We start from the raw sequence: 9599 nt of genomic DNA on the forward strand, positions 1-9599 counted from the left end.
AGGATATGGAAGATCAAGGCACACTGGGGGACGCTATCAGTGACACACAAAGATAAAATTAACAAAAAGACATTATGACTAAGTAGTCATTCAATTCACCATGCTTTCCATAAACCTGATAAATTCGTTAAATTTGTTAAGCCTGTGTAGGAAGGATTCATCCTGTAAGGCAAAAATTGATTGATTGATTGAATTGAAATGAGATATTTGTGATTGGTTGCTGGCAATGACAGTAAAAGGAATGATGTTCTCAAATCATTGAGTCTAAATGTGAATTTGTGTAAGCTTGTTTGCAATCACTATTTGATGAGGTTGGTTTTATGGATGGAAGCTCAGTGTGGTGAGAATATGGATAAGATAAGATAATGGATGAAGAATGAAGTGAATCGATTATGAAAATAATAAATATTCTGTTAGAGGAAAATGTGTTGAATGGAAGACTAGAAATTTGATCAAGGTAGATGCAAATAGAATGAAGGAATTGATTATGGAAATGATGTGAATGAAGTGATTGGAAGAAGAGAATATAATGAGATTAGAGGATAAATGAATTGATTGAATAGATTGCGGAATAGAATGGATTGAGACCAATGACAAGCGAGAGCCACGGTATTTGTAAATGGATAGGAAGGTTAGGTAGATATATGAATGGAGGAATAATATGGGTGACCAACGGATATAGTGTCAGATAATGGGGAACCAAGAACCATATTTCAAAAGGAGTGACCAGCAATGCCCCATTCCAAGGATATGAAAATGGAAGGAAATAATGGTAGGGAAGGATTGCATGAAAATGGACGGATGGTGTGAAAGCTCGCATATGGAGGGAGAAAAGGCATGTGCTCCTCTTAAGCATGTATGAGCATTTTTGTTGTTGTGCCTCTAGTATTGATTATGATCATGGGTATGAAAGTGGAATGAAGGAAGGCATGAAAAAGGGATAATGATACGAAGGATATTGGAGGAGGGATAATTATATGAAGGATATGGATGGAAAAGGGATAATGATATGAAGGATATGAAGGAAATGCGTGATAAGAAGTGGATGAAATGAAAGGGATAACCAAGATCAAGGGTATATGGAAGAAGGATAGACATGCATAGGATTAGGGATGGACAAGATATGAATGAACATGAAAAGAGGATGGGAATATGTATGCATATGGATGGAAAATGGATGCATGAACATGAACGTGACAAGGACTATGGAATGCAAGATAGGGATATCATGTCAAGATAAAACATATGGAAGAATGTAGGAAGTATATAGGATAATGTATGGATAATGAACACCAAAGGATAGTGAACAGTAAGATGGGAGCATGAAAGGATATGTATAGAAGGTTTGTATGGATGAAGCGCAAGGGAAAATGGAAAGTGTAAGTCAAGATCAAAGATGGGAATGACAATGGACAATAGATGGAATATGGAAGATAGGTAAGGAAAAACAATATGGATGGAACTTGCCCCTAGTGTAGAGTGCAAGTGGAAAAAGGGAAATTAATAGATAGGTAAGTGAAAGTGGAAGACAATGAATACATAGTAGGAAAATGAAGGGAGGACTCAAGCATCTAGGTATATGGATGTATCCCTTGATATTTATGCTTCTTTAATTGGTTTATTATTATTTTATTTATTTTCAAGGAATTATTGGTATTTTCTCGTAGATGTTGATAGGGTAAGGAAAAGAATGCTAAAGTGCATTGGGAAATAGAAGACAATGACCTATGAAAAAGTTTGGATTAAGGGAGTTGAGTAGGTAGGAGAAAAACATTGTTGATGGATACTAGGTTGGAAGACTTGTGAAGGAAGTGGAAAGATCTTCATTGGCACACACCTTCAAGGGTGGTGGAAAGGAGTAAATTGTGAAGGATGTGTAGGAGAAAGTTGGAATTTTGGGATATAGGGACCCAAAATGGATGAAGGAGATGATAGAGTTGGGATGGCAGATTTGGGTGTATAAGGACCCAAAATGGATTTGGAAAATGGAGGTTGAGAGAATTTATGAAGGAGGGAGGCTTTTGGATTAGAAGAATTGAATGTCCTTTGGAATCTTTCTTTGAGATTCATTGTTACATTAAGTAGCTTTGGTATCCACATAACTCTTACACTTTTGATTTTTAGCCTTTGTGGCTTTTTGATTGCATTTTGGATCTGATTTTTCTTTTCTTGGACATGTCGCTTAGATGGGAAATGTTGATCCTTATGCTTTTGTGGATTTTCGACTTTGTTTTCTTTTTCTTTGGCATCCAATTTGCTTCCATTGGCCATGGTATGGGTGCATGAAGGTAAAGAAGATGGAGAACATATGGAAGGTGAACGTTGGAAGGAATTCAAGGATGTGCGCCTTTGTTGATCTTTACTAGGACTATGAGGGGATAAATTGGAAAACGTGGATAAGGTAGAAGGATGTATATAAGGACCTAATATGGAAGGAAGGGAAGAAGAGTTTGACGATGGAACATAAGGACCTAGAATGGATGGACTATAAGAACCTAGAATGGATGGACTATAAGAACCTAGAATGGATGGACTATAAGGACCTAAAATGGACTTGGAAGATGAAGGAGGAGAAGTTTTAGGTGTGGAAAGAAGAGTTTTGGAATTGGAAAAAGTGGAAGGTGTACCAACATCTTGAGGAATTATTTTTTTAAGGGGATACTAAGTATTCTCAACGCAAGATGCAAGTCTAGGTGTATAGGGTTCATGAGGAGATTGGATAGGTGTAATAGGATCATGTGAAGGAGTAGGGTTATGAGGGGGATCATGAGGAATAATAGGATCATGAGATGGAGAGGGATCATGAAATATGGATGAAGGGGTGCATTGATCTTGACTTGGAAGAGGATCATTGAGTGGAATGAGTGGATTGTGAGATGGAATAGGTTCATGAGATGGAATGGAGGGAGTGGAACTATGAGATGGAGTACTTTGATCTTGACATGAAAGAATATCATATAGCTCAAGGAGTGGATCATGAAATGGACCAGAATCATATGAGGACGTGGAAGGAATGGAATCATGTGGTGAAAGAAGATCATATAGCATGGTAAGTGGATCATCATATGTGGGCATGGAGGAAATGGAATCATGAGATGAAGTAATTTGATCTTGACATAGAGGAGTATTAGTAAATGGAGTGGAAGAAACTTTTTCATGAAGGGGAATATCTATAGATGGTAATGTTGGAGACGGAATGGAATCAGTAATGTGCGTGGTAGGTGTAATGTCTTGATCTTGGTTAGGAGGGTAATCAGAAGATGGACTAGGAGGGGTGGATGAACCTTGAGGGATAGTGGAATGATGAGATGGAGAAGTGCTCAGATCTAGAGGAGAAACATCATGCTTTGAAGGAAGGTCTTAAGATGGAACTAGAGATGTGGCTTTAGGTGATTGGCTCACATTATGCTGAATTTTCAATCTAGCCAAAAGTGATGTGAAATACCCCTGACGAGGTGGGGATGACATTGTTGGAGGCTTAGGAGATGATGTTGTTGGAGTATTAGGGGATGATGTAGTTATAGGATTAGGATTTTGTGGAGGTGGAATTATGGATAAAGTATTTGGATTAGGTTCACAGTAAGGGGGATTACATGGAGGATTAGTATTGGATGGGACATGAGAACTAATGGCTTTGAAATATGAGAGACAATTCTTCATTTCCTCCATTTTCTTGGCAAGGGTATTTACATCTGAGGCATTGTGTGGGCCATGAATGGAATTGTATGGAGGAATATGAGAGCTAGAAAATGAAGGACACATAGCAAAGAAAATGACCTTTTCCTGCGGACTTATTTTGTCCAAGAGTGTGTTCTTTAGTTCCTCAATTTCTATGGCGAGATCATTTATGATAGAGGAATTATATTGGCTATGGATGGAATTGTCTACAGATGAAGGATAAGGAGATAGATTTCCCTTGTCAAAGTGTTGAGAAGGAATTTGATATGGAGGAGATACGAGACCATGTTGTCGTGCAATACTGTCAATCATTAGAAGAAGCGGATTTGAATCCATGGATGCAAGATGAAAAGTAATGAAAAGATTTAAAGAGGGAATATGAACTTGGAATTAGGAGCTTTATGTTGATTGGACTTTTGATTGATTTGATTAAATTTGAATTGATTTGATATTGATTTGGTTTGGATTTGGATTGGATGAGGGTTCGATTTGATTTGATAAGAACCCTATGATAGTGCAAACAAAGTGAATGTTTGAGTTGAATGAAAGTCCAATGATAAGACAATACTCCTATGTTCGAAGTAGAATATGTGATGTCAAATTGAAATAGAAGAAGATGCGAATGAATTTTTTGAAAGATTGATTATGACTTGGATGACTGAATTTGACAAGGGATTGGATTAGAAGAATGCTGATTTGAAGAATCGAATTAAGAATGCATGATGAGCTTGACTAGGGAAATTGAGTATGAATAATGATGAATCATGACTAGGATGAAGATTAGGAACGTGATTAAATGACAAGGAAATGATTTGGATAAATAAAGAGGATGAAGATGTCAAGTAACGTTTTGAATGATGAAGGTGAGATATGTAAGGGGGAACGGTGTCTTGGATGGAAGGAATATGTTACGTGAAAAATGATTTGGAATAATGATTAAGAAGAGGTTTTTTTTTTTTTTTTTTTTGTGTTTTTGAAATGTTTTTGATTTTTTTGGATTTTTGAACTTTTATGATTTTTTTTTTTTTTTGAATTTTTAGGTTTAAGATGCAAAAGAAAACAATAAAATATGTACAATACCAATGTGCTTTAAACACGCCAAACACACCAACAGTCCTATAAGGTTGAATTAGGCTGTACAAGGCTCAACTAGGGGGCATCCTCGATATACGCAAGGTACGTGAGGCCCAAATCTGTAGATGAAAGGAAATACTGCCACACAGCCGGGGGGAGACGGTAACCCAATCTCCTCCTTCACTTCCCAAAGGTATAAAGTTCTTTGGGGCTTAGCCAAGAGTGACAATATTACACTTCCAAGAGAGGTGTCTTTTGATTCACCTCTCGATTTTTATACTCTGCCAGAACGCTGGAGTTGAAGTCGTCTAAGGGGTGATGAAATCCCCAAGCAGGCCTCTTAATAAAATGAAAAACAAATTCACTTATTTCTTGTGCACCCAAGGTCGCCCAAAGGTGCGAGGGGAGAGAATACGTAAGTGGACTTGGGGTTTAAAAAACACACATTCGTTGCCAAAGAAATTTTAAGTTTTTCTAATCTAATTGAAGACACACGTGATTAAAATGTACAATATTCATTCAATGTTGCAAAAAACAGGCACACGAAAAGCAAAATTTTTTAAAGTTTTTTGAATGTTTTGGCTAAAAGGAAAATAAAGATAAAGATCTAAATGCATAAAATAAATTTGAATCTAGATAAAAGTAATAAAAAGCAAATTTTGAAGGAAATAAATTTTTTTTAAAAAAAAATTATTTTTGATTTTTTTGATTTTTTAAAGATTTATTTTATTATTATTTTTTTAAATTAATTTATTTTATTTTATTATTATTATTTTTTAAATTATTATTATTATTATTATTATTTTTATTTTTTAAGCAAGCTGGAGGAGGAGGTTATGGAGGTAACAGCGGCGACTATGATCAAAGGAAAAAAGGCGGGGGCGGCACCAACAGGCCGCGGCCGCGGGAGAAAGCAGCGCCGCAGGAGAAAAATAGCAGTCGTGGGAAGAAACGTTACCCACTGGAAGAAACATAACCTGCGGAGGTGGCAACTGAAGTTAACGCCCGGGGACGGAGCAACACAATCGGCAGTGAGGGCACGGAGGTGAGGCCGCAGTGGCGGCGATGTGTAGCGAGAAGAAGGGGAAGCCGTTGGCGGAGGCGACGTGGGAAAGAAAAGAGAGCCGCTGGAGCGGCGGTGACGCCGGAAGGAGAGGGAGCCACTGGAGAAGCGGCGACGCCGGAAGTAGGGGAGCCGCTGGAGAGGTGGCGCGGGCCTATGCAATAAAATTTTTTTTTAAAAAAAATTTTATGTTTTTTTTTTTGAATTTTTTTTTTTTAGATTTATATTTTAATAAACACACCCTCCTTATTATTTTTTTTTAAATTGTTGTCTCCCCTCCCCATATGCAAAAAAGAAAATAACCCCCCTATCTCACTTTTTTTTTTTTAAACCTAAATAGCATAAAGCAAATTGAAGAAAACCTACCCCAAGCCCCTATACATTTTTTTTTTTCAACAAAGAAGAACAAAATATAGGGTACTCACCTCATGCGCTCCAAAGATGGTGACTGACCTCGTGGCTTGATTAGACGCTCCTTACGCAAGTTATTCTCCAACCGTAAGCCTCCAACCTTAGCTTGAACAAATTTGAACCCGCAAAGTGGGTCCCACCGGGCGTGCCAAAATGTGTTGCATAAAATTGTAACCAAGATTATGCAAACCTCAAATTATGAACATAACAATGGAGAGTATGTTCGGTATGCTCTTAGGAACACAACAATGAATGAATCTCTTGGATGTGTGAATGCAAATGGAATGATGGAATATGTACCTAGACTAGATGATGTGAGAAATCAAAATGACAGAACGATGATGCAATGATAAGAAATTATAATGGACTTCGAATGACTCCTAACCCAGCTGAGGTTCTCTTCGTGTGGAAAGCTTGAGACAAGATGTCTATTTAAAGTGGATGGAGGAAGCATCTAGAATGTGCTTAGAAACCACTAAGAGATAAGGATAAGAATTGACAACTAAGCACAGGAGATAAAGATAAGAATTGACAACTAAGCACCTTATCTCACATTCTAGATAGATAGATAAGACTGATGAGATGGCATGTGTGTGTAGAAGATTCCTATGGTGTAGACAACATGTGCTTAAAAGATGTGATGACAACTCATATGAATGCACATACTTCTAGGTAGTTTGAATAAAGATTAAATTAAATAAAATTTAATTTAATCAAGGTCTAGAAGAATTAATGGAAATATGGAAGATTTTAAATAAATAAAATTTATTTAAAAAAGGAATATGTGGAGAATCATGTGTTAATTTAAATTAACACATTAGAGAAAAGAGTATTTAAATTAAATTTAAATACTTAGACAAAAATGAACCTATTTAATTAAAATAATTTAATTAAATAAGTAGAAGAATGTGACTATTATTAATTAAATTAATATAGTCATTCAGGACAATTTTTAGTGTATACAATATATATATGTGTGTGTGTGTGTGTGTGTGTGTGTATGTATGTATCTATATATATATACATATATATATGTATGTATATATATATACATACATATATATATATGTATGTATATATATATACATACATATACATACATACATATATATATATACATACATATATATATATATGTATGTATGTATATATATATATATACATATACATACATACATATATATATATATATATATATGTATGTATGTATATGTATATATATATATACATACATACATATATATATATATATATGTATGTATATATATATATATGTATGTATATATATATACAATATACATACATATATATATATATATACATACATATATATATATATGTATGTATGTATATATACAATATACATACATATATATATATATACATACATATATATATATATATACATACATATATACATATACATACATATATATATATATATATACATATACATACATACATATATATATGCATATATATATATATACATATATATATACATATATATATATATATATACATATATATACATATATATATATATATATATATATATATATATATATATATATATATATAGCATTCTAGATTATGGCTAGATTTCAAGTTAATCCTAAGGAGTATCACTATGTAATAGTAAAAACGATATTTAGGTATTTGAAGGGGACATCTGATTATGGAATATGGTATGACAGATCAAGTGACCTCACTCCATGTGCATATAGTGATGCAGATTGGGCAGGAAATGTGGATGACAGAAAGAGCACCAGTGGTGGAGCATTCTTTCTTGGAGGAAGATTGGTTTCTTGGCTAAGCAAGAAACAAGATTATATCTCATAGAGTACAACTAAGGTAGACTACGTAGTAGCAACAAATAATTGTAATCAAGTGATGTGGATGAAGCAGATGTTGAAAGATATTAGGATAGAATTTTTAGAACTTGTTATCATATACTGTGATAACACAAGTATAGTGAGTATGTCCAAGAGTCTTGTATTGCATTCTATATATATATATATATATATAGAGAGAGAGAGAGAGAGAGAGAGAGAGAGAGAGAGAGAGAGAGAGAGAAAGCAAAAAAAAAGGAGATTAGATTGGAATATGTACTCAAGATCATATTGCAGATATCTTTATGAAGCCCTTACCTAAAGATACATTTGAGTACTTGAGAGGTATGGTTGGGGTTATGACCCTGCTCACTTTAGAATAGATGATGTAGTAAGTGCATCAGTCTAGTGTACAGAGCACTATTTTTTGACTGGACTAAATGTTTATGCTTCCTGTATGAGGGAGTATTTGTGATGAGTAGAGTCATTAAGGACTCCTAGTATTTGGTATTCAACAATGTCTTTAGACACTTGAGCTAGTTAAAGTCTTTGAGCAACACTTGACATAATGAGGTCTTTTGTCATTGATGTCAATGGGGGAGAAGAATGCATGAAAAACATCTCCTAAGCGTGTATGGGGGAGAAGAGTATCCTAAGTGTGTATGGGGGAGAAGAGTGCATAAAAAAAATCTCTACTTTATTAGGGAGATTTAGAAAGATTCATGAATATCTTTATGAGGGAGATACACAACATGAAGATACAAAACAAACAATGTTCCAGAGGATTTTTCAGATTTGATTGATGAAGAGGATTTGAAAAGATGTGAATAGCAGCATCAACAAATAGAGTATTGTTTGGTATTCTTGGAACTTAGATATTTTTTATCTATGTTGCCATCATTGCCAAAGGGGGAAATTGTTAGCATGAATGTTGATGGTATTCATTTTGGGGAAGTATCCTAAGCATTGGAGAGTATTGACATGTTGCATTCATGACTATGTTTGTCATTGATGTCAAGATAGCAGTAAGTCTATAAAGATTGGCAGAGTAGCAAATAGAGATCATAGTTGTACAAACAAGGTTTTAATTGTCTGGTGAAGCACATTTAAGGACATGTTGTACCTTATGTCTCGATGATGAGGTTAAATGCGCAAAATCTAAGTTGAAGATGTATAGAAGTTATAAGTGATTTACATAGAGCAATGCAGATGCACAGTGCATGTAAAGTAGTTTCTAATGATCCTATTATATCTTCTAGTAGAGATGTAATTTGGTAATGTGTGGTCAACCAGTCTGATGGTGATGTCAACGAGTGTGCAAATCTTGAAGTCACAAGTGTGAAGTTTTATATAAATTGTGATTTGATAGTGCTATTGTAATTGAAATTAATTAATTATCTTATTATAATTAATTGGGAAAGCCTCAAGGCCAACTCAAGGAAATATTTTGAAGATAGGGTATAAAGGAAAGATGTTTTCCTTGTTTGTTAGTGTGTGTGATCAATGATTGAATGAGAAGTAATAAAGGAAGTGTGAAAAGG

The sequence above is a fragment of the Cupressus sempervirens genome, chromosome 5 (assembly GCF_028749045.1).
Source record: "Cupressus sempervirens isolate cs-2001-9-10 chromosome 5, ASM2874904v1, whole genome shotgun sequence".
Taxonomy (NCBI): Eukaryota; Viridiplantae; Streptophyta; class Pinopsida; order Cupressales; family Cupressaceae; genus Cupressus; species Cupressus sempervirens.